This window comes from Eurosta solidaginis, chromosome 2 (genome assembly GCF_040869045.1).
Source record: "Eurosta solidaginis isolate ZX-2024a chromosome 2, ASM4086904v1, whole genome shotgun sequence".
NCBI lineage: Eukaryota > Metazoa > Arthropoda > Insecta > Diptera > Tephritidae > Eurosta > Eurosta solidaginis.
In genome coordinates this window covers 43,396,811-43,416,182 of record NC_090320.1, presented here as the reverse complement: position 1 = coordinate 43,416,182, position 19,372 = coordinate 43,396,811, and the positions used below count along the sequence as shown (strand labels likewise).

Sequence of the window (19,372 nt, the reverse complement as noted above, 5' to 3'; positions counted from 1 at the left end):
AATGTTAGAAAAGTACCAAAGAGTGGGAAAAATAATTTCACTTGCCAAGTCTGGAAACACGCATAGCCAAAACCAATTTCAAATTCTTCTTTGGCTTTGTTTGCAATTTTGAAAGTACGCTACTTTTTCATGTCAGATGGCGCTGGTGATACGCTATTTGTATATTTGTCAGTAAGTAATACAATACATACCTACTCATCTGTCAGCGCACCATGCTGCATCAAAAATCTTATGTGACTGGCCTTTTATGTGTGGAATGAAACACAACAGCGGCACCTGTCTATCACAACGCATACACTCACAAAAAAAGTTATCATCAAGGCGATGCCGTCTAGGCATCAAAGTGAAATTTTTGCTTATCTTTTTTTTGTCATCAATGATCTTATGTTATTGACATTTTCGAAATATTAGTTTGATACTTGTATTTGTCAAGTTAATAGACGACATACAAATGTAATGCGTTTTATAATCAATCTAGTATTATATGTTATCATAATGAAACTAGGAAATTTATACAGTTATCATTTTGATACATTTTAAGGGGGAAACAAATATTTTCCATGGGCAAATCAATAGTCAAGATACAAAATTGATACTTTTAATTATACTTTTTATAATATTTATCGTTGCATTGATACCACGAAAATGATACCGTTTATAGTTTCATTTTTGCACATCGTGTATTAAAATGATAGTGATCCTTTTTTTTTTTAGTGTATATACAAAGATTTCAGGAACTGCTTCTGTAGAGCGTTCCCATAAGAATGGAGCGTGACACGGTGCTAGAAAACTCACCGAATGATGGCTAATTTGTTTAGTTTGGGCAATAACCATTGATCAAACGATTTTTTCAAAGATAGGTGACGCTGCTTCGCCATGAACCTATCTAGTGCCAAATTATGTAAAACGCGAGGAAAGGACTCATTTTTGCCGTCCTTCAGTGAGTTTTACAGCTCCGGCTCACGCTCATTTCTCACGGGAATGCTCTGGATCATTGAGAGACTTGAGAAGCAGATGTCGTGAAATTTTCGCACACGTGAAATGTGATAGGCAGATGTCGCGGCTGTTTTTCATTAAACTCATACGGCGAAAGGTTAAGCAGCGACATCTATTTTTGAAAAAGGAGGTTTATTAAAGGCAGCGTTGCCAAACTAAAAAGAAGTAATTAACAAATTATCTGGCTCACAAATTGAACCAGACTTCTATCTGGATATATCTGGCTCAAATCGTTGTTGATGCATTTACATGCAAAATTATTTATCTGGCTCAGGATTTTGCCACCGGATGATGGCTTTTTTCTCGTCTAAATCACAGTTCATATATTATAAGAGCGTTCACTCACCTCAGTAACTGCATATAAATCTGAGTAGCTGGGTTAATTTATTCCGTGTTATATACTGCTGAATGGGAAAAGACCTGATTACATTCACGACGGCGGCTACAAAGCGACATCTATCAAATTACTTTTACACATGTTCTTATGAGGGTCGTTATTTTCGGCGGCACAGAGCAGCACGACAATCAGTTACGAATGTCGTTGTAGTCAGATTAAACCTTATTATATTTGAAGGTAGCGACAGTGAGTGGCATCCTTTTTATTTTGTCAATAAAAACTAAAATAGAATTTAATAACAAATTAAATAAGCTAAATTCTCTCTCTTGGACACTTGTTAAACATAATCAATTTTTTTTTCTAAAATTTTCGCTACTGCTTTCTGTAATTTATATTTGGGGCTGCTGCATTGTAAGTAATCAAGATCCAATGTTTGACTACGTTTGTCATCAAGCTTTGCTTTATTGTGGTTGTGGTCTGCAGTCGTTGTGTTCAATGTAATCAGGCTTAATAGAAGTTACTGCTACACAAAGTGGAATTACCTACATCTGCCAGTTCTCATATTTACAAAAATATCAGGAACTCTGATTCTGAAGTCGTTCTAATAAGCATATCGAAATGATCAGGATGACGAGCTGAGTTGACTTAGCCATGTCCGCCTGTTTGTCTGTCCATATGTGTGTTTGAACGCAATCTAGTCCTCCAATTTTTAGATATCTTGTAAAAATTTTTCAGAAAATAGGGTTTTTTGTCATACCTTCAATTATAAGATTTAAACCTCAAATTTCACGAAAGCAGTATAGAGCATATTGCAGGAAAGTCAAAACTACATTCTGAAAATTCTGGCCAAGAAGAAAAATTTATACGCACCAAATGTTCAACGTAATAGAGCATTAAAACTACTGGATGCCAATTCCATTTTCAAACTAACGGTTTTAAATGAATTTTATGATGAAAATGACTTTCAGGTCCCACTATATCACAGTCATTGCACATGAAGGCGCCTAGAGAAAAGACTAGTAGTACCAAAGTTTCTAAATAATTACAATAACAAATCTTTGATCGTGTCGCTTCCTGCACTTTTTAATAACTTGCCAATAACCTTGACCAATTTGCCAAATACATTCAAAAGAAAACCACTTCTTAAAGATCATATTAAAAGTTTACTTTTAACGAAATTCTCAGCGTAAATATATATAAAGCTCACTTTGAAAACTATATATAAAAGATCTTTAATATCACTTAACATTATGTAAATAAAAAGTTTGTAAAAATTTATGTTCATATTTATACATTAATGCACCATTTCTAATTGAAGATTTATTTAAACATATGCTGTTAAATACTTGCATTTAAGTAAACCTGCAGACAATCACTTTAGAGTCGCGGGTTTTATCTTACATTGTATTTGTATTAGTAAAAAATAAAGTTGGAACCTAAAGAAATTATCTGCCCCGCAAATTTCACCATTTCAGGGCTCCCGGACGTTTAAAAATATTCGAAGCATATACAATTTTTATTACGAACAACGTACCTACTTAAATAATTTTATTTGAGTTTTTTTTTTTTATCTTTTACCAATGTTATATATGTATATTCCATTAAAACAAAGGCTAAAAATTTCATTTTACAGAAAAATTGGATGTACATATTAGAGGTTTACGCCGATCACTTTATCGGCGGCGGCGTAGGCGGCGCGCCGGCGCACGCCGGTGTTCTTACTTTAAAAGCTTGATTTTTCTACTTAAAAAAATAATATTTAGGAAAGGTTTTGTTTATATGTATTTAAGGAAAGATCCTGGGTTTTTGCATCAAAAGACCGTTCAAAAATTTCCAGGAGTAGCTCCTTGCGAAGGGTTTGTCCCTCGTTCGCTTGCTCCAGAGAGGCTTCGAACCTAACCCCGGTCTTTGGAGTTGGTACTGCTGCGTCTGCTGAAAAGAAATAGGGATACATAAAAAAGTCACACTTTTGCCTGTATATCTCGTGCAAAGCGTAGTTTCACCTAGGGTTAACTCCTAATAATCGTCGCGAACACAATTTCTTTAAATCATTTGTCGCTCCTTGGTGGTCACGCATAAAGGCGACTTAGGGTTGCTATTAATGGTCTATTAATACTCATGACTCTCGTGGCACAGGGCGCCTCCAGTTTTTTCGGCTGTTTTTAAGAGCTATAATTCCCGATGTGCGACCAGTAGGGATCCCTACCACCAGTCGCTACTACGCCTCCTGAGCCTCACACCATATGCCAGTACAGAAGCTATAGGACTGCGACTTCGAACTCATACCTTCGTCGACGTCACTTTCCTAGAAGATCTAGGCGTAGTTCCGAAGACTTTCCAACGGATGCTTTTGTCGCGCTATGCTGCCGAGCTACACCAGAGAAACACATTGAAACGTTAGGGAGTGACTATTCGGCCAAGGATGCCGCCCTCGAAATCATAAGCAGTCTAAGTGGATGTCATTGCATCATGGGTGAAAATCGTATAATCCTGGGCGCATCTACTTAATTAAAATTTTACAAATTTTTAAAATGTAGAACAAAGATTGCAGACGTTTGTGTTCACAACATTGACCTCAATAGTATTCGTTAAATCAAATTTAGAATGAAAGTCGACGGATTTTAAGTTGAAAGTTGTTAACTACTGTTTTCCGGCCTTACGATATAGGAGCTCATTATGGATGACGGCGTAGCTTCAGTTTTCAGACCAGTTCGACTGTCCACTACGTTAGGGTAGTATCACACACGGTCATTAGTTCCACTGTCTTGGGAAAGCTTTTGCTTCACCACTTTGAGTGTTCTTGCGAAGGACAAAGCCTCACCTGGTAGATATATGTGCCTACGTTTTCACATTTGTAAAAGGAGCCGTAACGTGTAGGTGATATTTAAACTTGGTTGATAGGCTATAATAAATTTGATTCACTCCAAGGGACTAGTTTTGGATAGGGCCGCCAACTTTAGGAAATGTCAAACCGGGAGACTTGGGTGTTGAAGGATGAAGTGTGAAAATCCAAATTAACATTTCAGACGCTATTGTATAGTTTCGCAAATAAACAACAGATGTTTAAATGCAAGACTTAGTGATTTTTCAAACCCTTCTCATAAGTACATATATCCTCAACTTAAATATGAGGTAAGAATAATTTCAAAGGAGTGTTATGGCCCTAGAAACTAACGGATTTTGCATCACTGATTTCGCTTATTCTTGAGGACAATTTAAAAACATGTTCGCCTTGGGTCATTTTATTTGGATTAATTCCTCATTATTAATTTTTTCAAAAATGCAAAGTGAGCATATAAATTTATTATATAACTTTTCTTTTAGTGTTTTGTTTTAATAACTTGCTGAATTGGGTGATGCAAAGTCCGTGTTAAGCTGACATCGAAAGCGCCTGTTATTTTAAATAACTTTTGAATAGTTATAAAGAGTTAAATTTCGCAATTAGTTTCTTATAACTGGCAGTGATGCGCATCCGTTGATACCACTTTCGACCATATCCGACCAATTTTCGACATGAAGAATAAATGGCCTAAACAGTCTTAAACGAGAAAATATAGTAACGCGCCGGACGCCGCGCCGACGCGCCGATATTTTTGACATTCGGCGGCGGCGTGCAAAAAACGACCAAAATCGGCGGTGGCGGCGGCGTTTATCGGCGGCGTATATCTCTAGTACATATACAATATACACCAAGATAATTCGATATAAAACTTTGAAAACAAATACAAAACACCATTCATTGTATTATTTTTATTACTGATATAAAAGAACTTATAAATAAAACTGTGACAAAATAAAAAAAGTTTAAGAATGCTTCTTGCGATCTATACATCAAGTTGTAGGTCTGCTCGAGTATACAAAAAGTGCATCTTCATAATTTCCCAAAAATCCCCAAAATTTTAAGTTAGGGGCCAAAACCCCCTTTCCATAGATCGAATCATATACATAAGTATTGCTTATAACTTTATTACTGTCCGGTCGGTATTTAATTAGCATTAAACGTGATCCCCAACCCTCGATATTTTTTAAAATACAAGGGAAATAAATTTAATTAACCGGTACTAAATTAGTAATAAATGTTTCGCAGTTTAGTACGGTCTCGTTTTTTGATTATGCATATGGGTCGGGCTTGCTTAAACTTAAGCTATCCCAACGCTCGATATTTTTTTAAAATACAAGGGTAATAAATTTAATTAACCGGCACTAAATTAGTAATAAATGTTGTGCAGTTTAGTACGGTCTCGTTTTTTGATTGTGCATATGGGTTGGACTGGCTTAAACTTAAGCAAGCCCAACCCTCGATATTTTTTAAAATAAAAGAGTAATAAATATCATTAACCGGTACTAAATTAGTAATAAATGTTTTTCAGTTTAGTACGGTCTCGTTTTTTGATTGTACATATGGGTTGGGCTGGCTTAAACTTAAGCTAGCCCAACCCTCGATATTTTTTAAAATAAAAGAGTAATAAATTTCATTAACCGGTACTAAATTAGTAATAAATGTTTTGCAGTTTAGTACGGTCTCGTTTTTTGATTGTGCATATGGGTTGGGCTGGCTTAAACTTAAGCTATCCCAACCCTCGATATTTTTTAAAATACAAGGGTAATAAATTTCATTAACCGGTACTAAATTAGTAATAAATGTTTTGCAGTTTAGTACGGTCTCGTTTTTTGATTGGGCTGAAAAGGTTGGGCTAGCTTAAGAGCCTTCCAAATGTTTATGTTTCCATTCAGTACTTGACCTGGAGTGCTAACTCAGAATACGATAAAACTTACCGCATAATAAATGGCGCCCGAGCAGGACGCGTTGTCGCAAATTACAGCGAAAACAACCACAACAAGCAACAGCACTCCCGTGTCGGACTATACCCGACGCATAATAGCGCCCGAGATTCCTATTCAGGGGCTGTCTAATTACTCCTGGTGGTGCAACTGGGTTCCTAGAACTACCAAGTCGTTATTCATTTGAATTCAGGTTTTCTTTTCGAGCCCTAGCTCAAAGATAAAGGTGATCGATGATGATATTGATCTTTCGCCACCTCTTGTCAAATCTTGTTTGAAGGCGTACACGTTTCGGAGCTGCGCCATCTTCAGAGTAATCTCATATTGTGAATTAGCTATATCCATTGCAATTTTCCTTAGTTTGTAGATGAAGGTGTCGGTATTGTTAAAATTAATAGATGACCTGGGCCCCTATTATGAGACAAATTCGATCTTCGACTGTGGTCGAAAGAGCTGATCGAACGAATTTTCATTCGGTATTATGACACTCATTCGATCAAGACTAGTGTCATTGTTCGAAATTCGATAAATTCAACCTTTCAGAAAAGTACAAAAGCAAAATTATGCTGTGATAAAGTGTATATCGGAACAACAAAAAGAGCATTAGGCGTCCGCTTAGTCGAACATGAATCGGATATAAAGAAGCAAAAACAAAGCACAGCCTTAGCTCAACACATTTTAAGTAGTGGCCACGCAGCTGACTTTACCAACACCAGAATCATCGACAAAGAAAAGAGAGAAATAACGCGATACACATTAGAGAGTCTAAGAATATTACAAAGAAGGAAGGAGACGATAAACAAAAAAGAGGACACCGATAATATAGCTTCAGCTTATTTGTTATGCATAAGAAAATGAACAGCAATTTAGTTTAGACAAGACTACCACAAGAAGTGGTACTGATGGTACTAGTTTTAAGCTCTAATATAATTGTTTAATATTGTAGTGAGTATTGCGAAAATGCAAGTGCATTTATTTCTTCTGTTTGTGCGAATGTATAATTGATATATGTCTTTTGTTTTTTAAAAATAAACAGAGTTGCCCCTGATGATCCTGAAATTTGTCAGCGAAACGTTGGGCAGAATGGTGAATTGAATTCTTTCATTTGCACCAAAATAAATGGATCAGCCAAGCCTGAAATAATTCATATAAAGCAAAATTATTTATTATGAAGAAAAAAGCGTAAGTACTGCAACTAGCTAGAAGTATAAAACGCTGAAATGAATTTCAACGCGTAATTGTAGCTTTCTAAACATTGTAACTTTCTAAACATGTTGTTACATGTGTTAAAAACTAAACTTCATAATGACCATAGAAGCGTTCATGGCCTTGCTATCCAGTAAAGATGAATGGCTGCAACAATGCACAAGAGCCAAGTCTATTCCAACCTTTTTGAAATTGGCAACAATTCTCAGATTTTGCGCTAGGGATTGTCTCAACTGAGCATCGGGCACGAGAATGCACTTGGAATTTTTTCCACTTGATCCTTTCTGCAAGTTCCTTTTGTTATAAACGGATTTTGTCCAATTTTTGAAACCAGTCTTTCAAGCAGTTGTTTTGTATTCACGACCTTGAATCTATATGAAGGGGACTTAAATTATATTGACTCAATTATTCTTATCTAACTTTGTAATTATGTTACTTTGAACTTTATAATTTTAATATGTTTTACAATATTTAAATTTTCAATATTGATTTTTCTATTTCCAAAATTTTAATTATTATTCAATTTTGCATCATGAAAATATAACATTTTCTTTTAAATAATTTTTGTGTAGATATTAATTTTATTAAAAATAAAGCATCCTACAATATATACGATTAATACAATTAGTTTAAAATTACTATTAGGTAGCAAAAAAGTAGAAAATAAACACAAAAAACTTACGTTTGAAACAATTTTCTTCTAATTCGATACAGCGTCGACAACAAATTTCTATTCGCTTCAAAATTAGATACACAACGAAAATTTCGACAGAGATTAGATGTCATAATACCAATTTCAAATTCGATTTTCGATGTTCGATAGCCAGCGAAGATCGAAGATCGAAAAATTCTCATAATAGGGGCCCTGGTGTACGATGGGAATGGACACTCTTTGGTGGAATAGTTTTCGATAGGCTATCAAAATTGACTATGAATATGGCTAAATTAGATACTCGCTCTGACAGGGCTTACTTCTGTTTTCTCTTTGTAATTAGAACGGAAGTTTTTATCTAGTATTAGGAAAATAAATGAATTCTCAAACACTCTGAGCTCTGTTTCTCAAATTATTTATATACTATGCAATTCTGACATTTTTGAAAATGGGACCGATCTGGCAATACTACTTCGAAAAAATCTTTTTCGAACCAAATTATATATGAAACAATAATTCGAAAACAATTTCTCTCAAGCCTCAATCACATACTAAAATCTCATCTCTCCAATCGACACACATTCTCTCATTTCCCATTTGTCATTATCCCTCAAAACCAACAAATCGCTGCTGCTCTTTAGTTATGAATTTCTCATCAATTCGAATTGAATGTTAAATATTCGTTTGAAAATCTACGTATTACGTATTTATGTACGTAATAGCTTAACAACTACATATAACAATTGGATTAGTCATAGCTCAGTTCGGAATGCAGACAGTAACTTTGGAGTAGGAAGTAAGGAGCTTCTAAAACCAATACTGAATGCGAGAGGCAAACACATACATATGCACATTTTTTTGTAGTTATGTGAGTTTTATGTTTGTCAAAGTCGTACTAATCGTTCTACATTGTCGTTGACTTAAAAGGCATGAATAAATGTATGATTGTAAGAAAATACGAGAGAAAGTGGGAGAAAATTATGAGCAATAAAAGAAAGGGCTCTAGGCAGAAAGCACTCACCGAATAATGAAAAAGTGCTTGATTAAGAAAGGGTGCTAACGCAGAGCTGGGGTAAAAGTTTAAATCGTCTAATTGCGAATCTGATAGACCTGCCTGTAGATGTCCTAAGGGAACAATATTCTTTCTATAATATGATAAAGTGAAAAAAGGTAGCTCTTTTTAACTCATGTGCAATTTTCTGCTCTGTCAGTACTACCGGTAACCGAAATTCAGATGGAGCGTGCCCTACAATGACTTAAGTATGATATCCTCTATATATCACAGCGACAACTTCAGAGAAAACACCATGACTAACGGATTGTGACGGCTTCTGCGTATCATTCGCAAGCACGCTTACCAGTGATGACAGTCACAGTCTCAATCACAGCTCTCGTCACAGGAGATTTGTACTAAAACTAAGTAGCGGTAGACATCGTAGTGAATTGTGACAGCGTTGTTTATTTCCATGGAAAAGCGAACTCAAAGCGTATTTAAATCATACTGCTATTTTATAGGTGTTAAGTCACAATCATGGATAAAAATCACTTCGTCTGAGAAATCACATTTAAATATCACGTTGTTCTGCGAGATCTGCTAACTCTAAAGCCTTTTATCATCAGTTACATAACATATATATAAGGTATGGTATGGAAAAAACTCCATCAATACATGATGGTTAACAATAAGAAACTTTCAGTGCTGGGGCCTTAAAATAGTAGATCAGAAAATAAAAGAACAGCGATAGGATAGAAGAACTACTCAAGCTCTGCCAGACCTATCAGTAGATCTTATGGTTCCATAGTGAATTGATCTTGGAATATTGAAATCTTCTAGACTTACCGAGTGCTTGAGTAATCTTCTTGTTCTTAAAATATACTATCCGGTACCAGAAAGAATACAATTGAATATATTCGACATGAGAACAGGAGATACTCAATAAAACGGATGCGTGGGTGCTTATTACGTGATATAAACAAAACAGCTCAGTGGTTTTCTCGCTTTATCGATTCTCAACTAACTACCATAAATGTGCGAAACTACTATAAAAACTGAAGGGAAACGTTTAAATAGATATCTAATATATGGTCTGTTGAAAGTGAGCAGCAAACACAAGCCAATAATACCTGAGGATAAAAAAAATAGAAAGTTCAAAGTGGCGCCAACAACAGAACCGCATGCACCAGCCGCTAGCCAACAAAATCGCACCAATAGAGAGAGAGAGCAAGAAAAAAATTACAAGTTACTACCACATTGCCGGTAGGAAGCAAGTCACTAACAAAGGACACACGCCAAGCAGCAGTGCCCAAGGACTGAGTGTCACTGACGGATTTGGATGAATCATACATACGACAACTATGTACACTAATTCAAACATACATATGTGCGATAAAGATACAATAAAAAAGGTAGTACTGAAAAAATAAGTTTGTAAGTAAATATGGTAGTCTTCGAGTCAAAAGGCAGCCCTTTACAACAGCTGAAAAAACAATAACAAAAAAAAATTTAAAAAAAAAAAACGCAGCTTATACCAAAAGATTGTCAGTCAGGATAATGCCATTATTTGGACAGTAAGAATCTATCTAATGTAAGCTCAAACACAGCGATTACCAACTGACAACTACTGACTATTACAATAACTACAAACATAACGAAGGCACGGGTATACGACTCACTGACTGTCAGTGCCATGCATTCTGAGCTTTAATTTACTGGTAAGGGAGGTGCGCGCTTTATACGTCAACAAAGGTCCGATTTTGATTTCCATAAGAGCGGCGATAAAATAAAAAAAAAAAAGAATGGACAAACCGGAAGAAATTATGACGCTGAATGGCTCAGTATATGCTAAGATGCAGTGTTGTGCAAAATAATAACAATAAGTGGGATCAAGTTTACAAGGTAAATTATTTGGAAAAGCTTATTGGATAGGAAAAAATTTTAAGTATTAAGAAAAACATAAAACAAATAAAATAAATCAATATTTTTTAATTGATTTTAAATTGTATTTGTTGGCGACCTTATTCTTCAAATAACTATCTTATTAAGCTGGCTCGAGGTCTGTGTTTTAAAATAAAACACCGTTGATGATTTTTTCTTTTTTCTCAACCAATATATTTCGACTGCTCTGCGGCAATCGTCATCAGGGTTACAAAACTAATAAAACAAAAATAATAGTAAATAAACAATTAACAAATTATCACAAAAAATTTTATCATTTTACATTTGCACATACATACGTTTCTTAGCACGTCTGCCCTGTGCGACGTGGAGTATGGTACTGTCTTCCTCTAAGCAAATGTTTGTATATATGCGCGGAATTGTCCACGTCGCTCTTAAAGTTGAGTCGTGTGTTAGTCGGTACGTTGATAATGTGTAACATTTCAAGAGTGAATCGTTTACTGTAGTGTTGTTCTTGTTGCAGTATTTTGGTCTCGTCAAAGTTAGGTATGTGCCCACTAGCTGCACAGTGTGCCATAAGTGCTGTTTTCTGGTTATTTTGTTGATGGCATTGTTTTAGATCGGATTTATGTTGTGATAGTCTTGTTTTTAGTTTGGACTTAGTTGTACCGACATAAATACTATTGCAAGCTTCCTCAACCTTGCCTTTACAGGGAATTTTATACACAACGTTGCTTTTGTCCATATTTGGTATGGTTGACTTCGTTTTATTGAAAAATTGTTTTAAAGTATTGGACGGCTTATGTGCTATTTTTGTGTTATCCTTGTTGTAACAATCAGATTTAACCAAACGTTCTGATAATTGAGGTACATAGGCCAGCGACTTAAAATTTAATGGTTTTCCGGGTTTTTGTGTGTTATTTGGCAATTTAGCTTTTTTGATTAACTTTCTTATTGTGTGTTTAGGAAAATCATTATTTCTTAACAATGTGACTATTTCTTTCTCAAATCATCAACGGTGTTTTATTTTAAAACACAGACCTCGAGCCAGCTTAATTAGATAGTTATTTAATTGATTTTAGTTTAAAGGATTTTTTTGTTTATTTGTATATTTACGTATTTATTTCTTGTTATTAAAATTCCCTAGGTGAAATTTTTTCTTATTCTCCGGGAAAATCTATTTAATTATTAAAAAAAAAAAAAGAAAAAAAATTTTAACCTTTTGCAGTTTTTTTTTTTTGTATTTACGGTAGAAAACTATTTTTTGGTTCGCAAAAAAATCAAAAACTAAATTCGAAAAGGTGAACATTAAAACACGTTCAAAATTAAAAAAATATATTATTATTTTTAATCCTTTTTTAATTTTTTATTTCGGTTCTTTTATTTTTTATTTAAGTTCTTAGTTTTTATTCAACTCTGGTCTTTTCAATAAACTTAATTTTTAAATTCTGTTATTTATAGCTACTATATTTCTGTATATTTTTAAATATTTTTTCATATTTTTACATTTTTTATAAATGTAAACTTTATATATATAAAATTTTCAAATTTAAATGTTTCATTGTTATATATTTTTTATATTTTTAATAATGTTTTTGAATTTACTTTGTAAATTTGACTATGTATTATTTAACAAAAAAACAAAAGTTTTATCGGCCTATTGATTTGTGAGATCGCGAGTTCGAATCAGGCTAAAGGCCTAATAATATTTTTTTGTCATTATTATTGTTTTATTTTAAAATAAAATTTCAATTAATAAAAATATATCATAGCAATAATAATGACAAAAAATTATTGTTAGGCCTTGAGCTCCATTCGATCCTTTAAAAAAAATTTAATCATTTCTAATTATTTCATTATTTTATTTTTATTATTATTTTTTTAATTAAATTTTCAGTGTTATAAATTTTTAAAAGTTTGGTTGTTTCAATTTAGATAAATTTTTCCAAATTTATTGATTTTTTTTTAATTTTTTTTAACTTTCTTTACATTTACTTTTTTTTAATCTTTTTATCTTCATTTTTTTGTTGTTTATTTATTGTATTTCTTGATTTTCGCTCTTATTTAAGACTTTATATATTTATTTTTTTTTTGCTTCCATTCTTTTATTTTTTATATATTTATTTGTGTTTAAAAAAACAAACTTTTTAAACTTATTTTTTGACAATATATCCGAGGTTGAATATGTATTATGAGAAATCAGTACATATTTAATATGTACGAACTGACATATCATTTATCTTGTTTGAATAATATAATTAAAAATTTCATGTTTTTTATTTCGGTCCTTTTATTTCATTAAAATTGTTTTCATTAATATATTTTATCCACATTTTATTTTTTGTTTTTATTTCTATTTTTTAAATTTATATCTATTTAAAACAAGTAAAGGTGGCTAAGTTCCCGGTGAAACCGAACATTATATACTCAGCGTGAGCTTCAATTGCACATTTCATTTCAGATAAATTACTTTTCTACATAACACGTGGCACCGCCCGTTTAAAAAAATATGTCTCCCCATTTCCTCTTACAATAAAACTTGATAAGTGAAATATCATTGATGCAAAATAATTTTTTGCTAAGTTATAGGTTATTCTTCTAGTCTACGACCCTTTTAAACTTGTTTTATATCTAAGTTGCCGTGCTCTTTAACGGATCCCGTCCATTTTTACTAGAAATATTTTCTGCTATAAGGAAAATATGTGTACCCAATTTTGTTACGATATGTAAATTATTCTTCGAGTTATGGCTCCCGAAACATTGAAAATTGCTTAGACAAAAAAGGGGCGGTGCCGCACCAATTTTTTTCAAATTTAAGTGTTTTCCAATTTAATATTATAATTCAATTTCGAAAGTAAAATTCTATTGATACAAAGCTCTTTTTCGTGAAGATATAGCTTATTATTTTCGTCTACGACCCTTTTAAAAATCTTTTATATAAAAGTGGGCGTGGTCCTTAACCGATCTCGTCCATTTTTTCTAGAATTATTTCTTGCTATAGGGAAAATTTGTGTACCCAATTTTATTAAGATCCGTTAATTTTTCTTCGAGTTGTGGCTCCCGAAACATAGAAAATTGCTTAGTCATAAAAGGGGCAGTGCCACGCCCATTTTTTTAAATTTGAAGTTTTTGCTATTTATTGTTATAAATCCACTTGGGAAATGAAATACCATTGTTATAAAGCTCTTTTTTGCAAAGATATAGCTTATTTTATTCGTCGACGACCCTTTTAAAAATCTTTTATATAAAAGTGGGCGTGGTCCTTAACCGATTTCGTTAATTTTTCTTCAAAGCATTCCTTATAGTAAAGGCAACCTCTCTGCCGAATTTTGTTACGATAGGTTTAACGATTTTTGATTTATGATTAATAATATTCGTAAAATTGATTTTATCACAAGTGGGCGATGCCACACCCACTTAAATTTTTTTTTTTTTTCAAATTTTGATCATGAGTCTCAATATCAGTCCACATGTCAAATTTCAGCATTCTAGGTGTATTATTTACTAAATAATCAGGTTTTTTGTGTTTTCCAAAATGTTATATATATAAAAAGTGGGCGTGGTTATCATCCGATTTTGCTCATTTTCAATACCAATCTATTCTGGACCAGATAAGCTCGTGTACCAAATTTGTTGAAGATATCTCAATATTTACTCGTTATCGTGTTAGCGGACATACGGACGGACGGACGGACATGGCTCAATCGAATTTGTTTTCGATTCTGATGATTTTGATATATGGAAGTCTATATTTACATATCTCGATTCCTTTATACCTGTACAACCAACCGTTATCCAATCAAAGTTAATATACTCTGTGTGCAAAGCACGCTGAGTATAAAAAAACCAACGCAATTTATTTTGCAGTTGTACTTCACAGCATTGTTAAAAAAATGTATGTTCATCCATACGTAAAATTTATTTGAGGAGTATGCGATTGGCGTCAACGAGGAGCTACACACACACAACACATAGCAGAATGGCGCCGTTCGCAGCGAGCTTAAACGAATGATATTCCTCATACTACGCGTATGCACATACTCACAAGCTCACACACAGCCACACCAAGCACAGTAATGGTAGGAGTACAAATCGATTTAACTTGATATAAGCCGGTTTAGCAAAACAAAAAAGGAAAGCAGGCGGTCAAACAAACAAATTAAGCAGCAGATAGTTACATGAGTAAAGTAAGGATTCAATATCTTTGCGGTTAATGTATGCATGCAAAGCAAATATATTCATACACATATATCTAGAGTAGGTAGTTTGTTCGCAACACAACGAAAAGAGGCATTCGTGATTGCAAAAGCACAATTTAAAGTGCAATGAGAAAGCTTATTTATAATGAAAGTTAGAAGAGAGGTGGTGAAAAATAAATGTGTGTGACTAATGTCAATAAAGTTTGTTACAGACACACATACAAATGTATTGATATACAAAATCACGTTTTTCATGACACTTCATTGATTTCTAGTGCACTTACCAAAGCTCACAAACAGATATATTTGATTTTCAAAGTGGAAACACTTTCCGTTATTTGCAGTTGTCACTTACCTGGAAATAAAAAAGGAAAATCAATCATTTAGTTGTAAACTATTGAAATACATACATATACACATACATATATGTATATAAAATGCACATAACAAAATATTGTATATATATGTATCTTCTAAAATCTCAAAAGGGTATGTAAGTAATATGATTGGAATCGTATTTGCAATCATTAGTTGCATTTCAGCGCGCGGAGAAATTTTTTGACGATAGGACATCAGAATTATAAAGATTAATATAAATAAAACATTGATATTAGAGAAAAATTACAAAGTTTACAAACGGCGACAAGTTTCTGAATTTCACTTCTTCATCAGCTGGCTTCTCGGGAGCTGTGTTTTGAACTCGAAGTCTCCAACATTCATACTTTCTACTAGTGTAAAGGCAGATGGCTTTAACCACTTAGCCATATGAATGCCCCGCTGCTCGCTTTGCAATCGGTCGCTAATGGTGTTTTCTTTTCTGCACGAAAAACTCGCCTTCACGCCAACCCTTCAAAAAGTTGTGTTCTGTTGTAAAATCAATTTAGCCTCAATAGAGGGCATCATTATCTTTTCTCAACAATAATGGCCAAAAATGCAACATTACTTGCCCTCGCTGCGATTGACGGTGCAGAAAACAGCCCTGTCAATTAGCTGATGAATCACACGAAGCTGAAGCGAATGCTATATATGTACGTATGTGTCGCATCATGCCTCACTCAAAAGCAATTTGCGATCACAGTTGACAGCGAACAACCACACGAACTGCATTTTTTTGTAAAAATGGTTAACATTTTTGTTGTTTTCAAGTGCAGGGTGGCACTGAACATTTTAAGTGGCTACAATTTCACGCGAAGTGAGAATCTTAAAAATGTTTGCCCCTGAAAATGGCGACATTTTGGTGTAGAAAAGGAATCACCTTTTTGTTGCTATTCCTTTATTCATCATTGAGGTACATACTTATTCTATATGTTTTTAAAGCCTAATTGTGTGGAATAATTATAGGCGCAGTACAGAAATATGTCCTAGTATCCATTGCCGTTTGTAAACTTTGTAATTTTTCTCGAGTATCAATAACAAAAACAATTGTATAAGGCAATATGAGCATATCTCGATAATTAAATACAGATGAACAAAATATTTTAAACATTTTTTGCATTCGTATTAACAGCTTTTTGACACTTTGACTTAAATGTCCCTCATTTTATGGCTATAATAAATTTAAAGGAAAGAAGTGTATTCATTAGTTCGTCTCATCCTATCGAAATTTGCGGATTAATTTTACACGTGGAAATTATAGATAAAGTCCGGGCAATTAACGCCCACAGCCGCTATCCGCTATTTCCTCGAAAAAATTAAGGGCGTTATTTCCTCTGCCTGGGCGTTATTGCATTGCACCGGAAATTATTTCAAATCTTTTCTTGAGTCATTCAAAACCCATGACCCCAAAGAGGGGAATTGAATTTATTAATTGCTTTTTTTATATTTTATAACCATTTTAATTATATTTATTTTTATTATTTTTATTAAATTTTTCTTTTATTTCTTTATTATTTTTAAATATTTTTTATTAATACCTTTTTTACTATTTAATTTAACGTTTTTACATTTTTAATACACTTTTATAAATTTGTTTATATTTTTATATATAATTTTTTTATTTGTATATACATATTTTGTTACATTTTTATACATTTTTTTATTTGTTTTTAATTTTATGTTTTTATAATTTTGTATATTTTATAATGTTTTTGACTTTTATATATTTTTATTTATTTATTTTTTACATCTTATATAGTCGTATTTATATTTCTTTCCTTTTTTAAATTAATATATATATATATGTGTACATATTTTTTTTTACCAGTTTACACTAATGTATGTATATTAGGGTGGCCCTTCGTTGTTGGAGGAAAAAAAGTGTTTGGATTTTTGACCTCACCCCCTAAAACCATGCGAATCGGTCCAATACGAATATATACAAAGTTTTAGGCCAATCAAAAAAGATTTAGAGGTGGCACAAAGGGCTTGAAACCCTGAAAAATTACGTATTTTTACAATTTCGTGTTTCAAGCTTCCATATTCCTAAACCCTACGAAAATTTACTGCTTTTCCACACCGTAATAAGATCTGTATTTTCTTGCTTTTCTAAAATGGCCACAATCTTCAAAATCGGTCGATCAATAACAGAGTTACAGGGCAAAATATATATTGCTTTCGACAAACAAATATGAAAAGTAAATTAAGTCTGTGCAAATGTGTTTATCAGTGAATCGTGGTATTCGGGTAAAAAACCCTCAAATAAACTTTTTTATACACCAATACAAATATCCTTGAAGCCAAACTTGAAGTTTATTTATTTAAAAAGTATACACATATATTTTTTTATAAATTTTCTTTCGAAGTGCGTGATGCCACAACAAATTTAAGCCTGCACTGCAACTTGTTCTTGCAACAAGCATGTCGAAAGAAATTTATAAAAAGTATAAAGAAATGAAAATATATATTTTAAAATTGCAAACAACTACAAAAAATTTCTTTGACGTTTTCTCATTAAAACTATACTGCTCTTGAATGAACAAATTTTGAATAGTAGGTTTTTTTAAATAGATAAATTGCGGCACTTTGCATTGGGATGGAAAACCACTTCCAGAAATAACAGGTCGTGAAAAGGTGAAACGACTTCCAAATGTTGTTACTTACAGGAATGGCGAAGAGTTAATAGGAGCTCAAAAATTATATACTGCAACAGACTCGGAAATAGCTGATACGTTGTATGAACTGTTATTTGAATGGGATCTGAAGGATGATATTGTGGCCTGTTGTTATTTTTGATATGACATCGGTTAACACAGGCGTTATAAAAGGAGCTGCAACGTTATTAGAAAAAAAAAATTCAGCGAAAACTTTTGTATCTACCTTGTCGTCATCATATTTATGAAGTTCTGCTGAGAGTTATTTTCCAGTAAATACTAGTAAGGACGTTCAGTTATTTCGGCGATTTCAAGAAGTTTTAGAGATTTGCTACAAAATAACGAATTGAAATTACTTTTAAGCGATAGCAAAGATACTAGTTTAAAAAACCCTCTAAGGAAGAGTTGAAAAAGGAAATAGTAAGAGATGACTATAGGGAATTATTGGAATTAACGTCTATATGTCTAGGAGCAAGTGATGGCATAAAGTTTCGTGTACCAAAGCCCACTCATCATGCTCGGTGGATGTCTAAGGCATTGTATTGCTTAAAAATCGATTGATTTCGTGAACAGTTTAAACTAAATGGAGTATAAAGAGAATTCGATAGCAAGTACATGCGCGTGTATTATACAATTATATGTTAAGCTTTGGTTTTACTGTACCAATCCTCATATAGCACCTCTTAAAGACTTATCTTTTATTAAAGAAATTTATAAATACAGAAATGTTAATAAAAAATATCTGACATTGCAATAAAAAAGTTTTGTAACCACCTATGTTACCTATCTGAAGAATGTATTGCATTGGCATTGTTCGATGATGACGTCTCTTGTACCATCAAGAAAAAGATTGTGGAAAAAAATCAAAAGCATAGGACAACTGCGACAAGGAAACAGAAAATTTAAAGAGGTTACACTTAAGGCCCAGTGAAATCAATAAATTCATAGAAAAAGAACTACACGATTTTGTAACAGGAAACACAATTGATTTTTTTGGTCGGTTTGGGATATCATCTCAATTTCTGGAGGTAGATCCACTATACGGGGGGGATACAGGAACCTATAAAAAAGTTATAAATATAAAAGTAGTTAACGACACAGCAGAACGGGGAGTAAAGCCTATGGAAGAATATAATAGAATACTTACAAATGACGAACAAGAAAAACAATGTTTTTTACAAGTTGTAACTGATTACAAAAAAAGAAATTTAATCACATACTAAATCATCCTTAATTAGATCTAGAAAATAATATCATATTATATACGTGTCATCT

General features: G+C 33.0%; 1 protein-coding gene across 2 annotated transcripts in view; it reads right to left on the bottom strand.

The window, feature by feature from the left end:
- Nucleotides 1-19,372, bottom strand: part of stai (stathmin) — a 547,461-nt gene that overhangs the window by 297,932 nt on the left and 230,157 nt on the right. Inside the window, exon 2 of one of the 2 annotated variants that reach the window (XR_010949438.1) lies at nucleotides 15,353-15,423. The exons of the other annotated variant lie outside the window; for it this stretch is intronic. The gene's annotated coding sequence lies outside the window, so the exon portion shown is untranslated. The remainder of the gene's footprint in view (nucleotides 1-15,352; nucleotides 15,424-19,372) is intronic. 2 annotated transcript variants of the gene reach the window in all.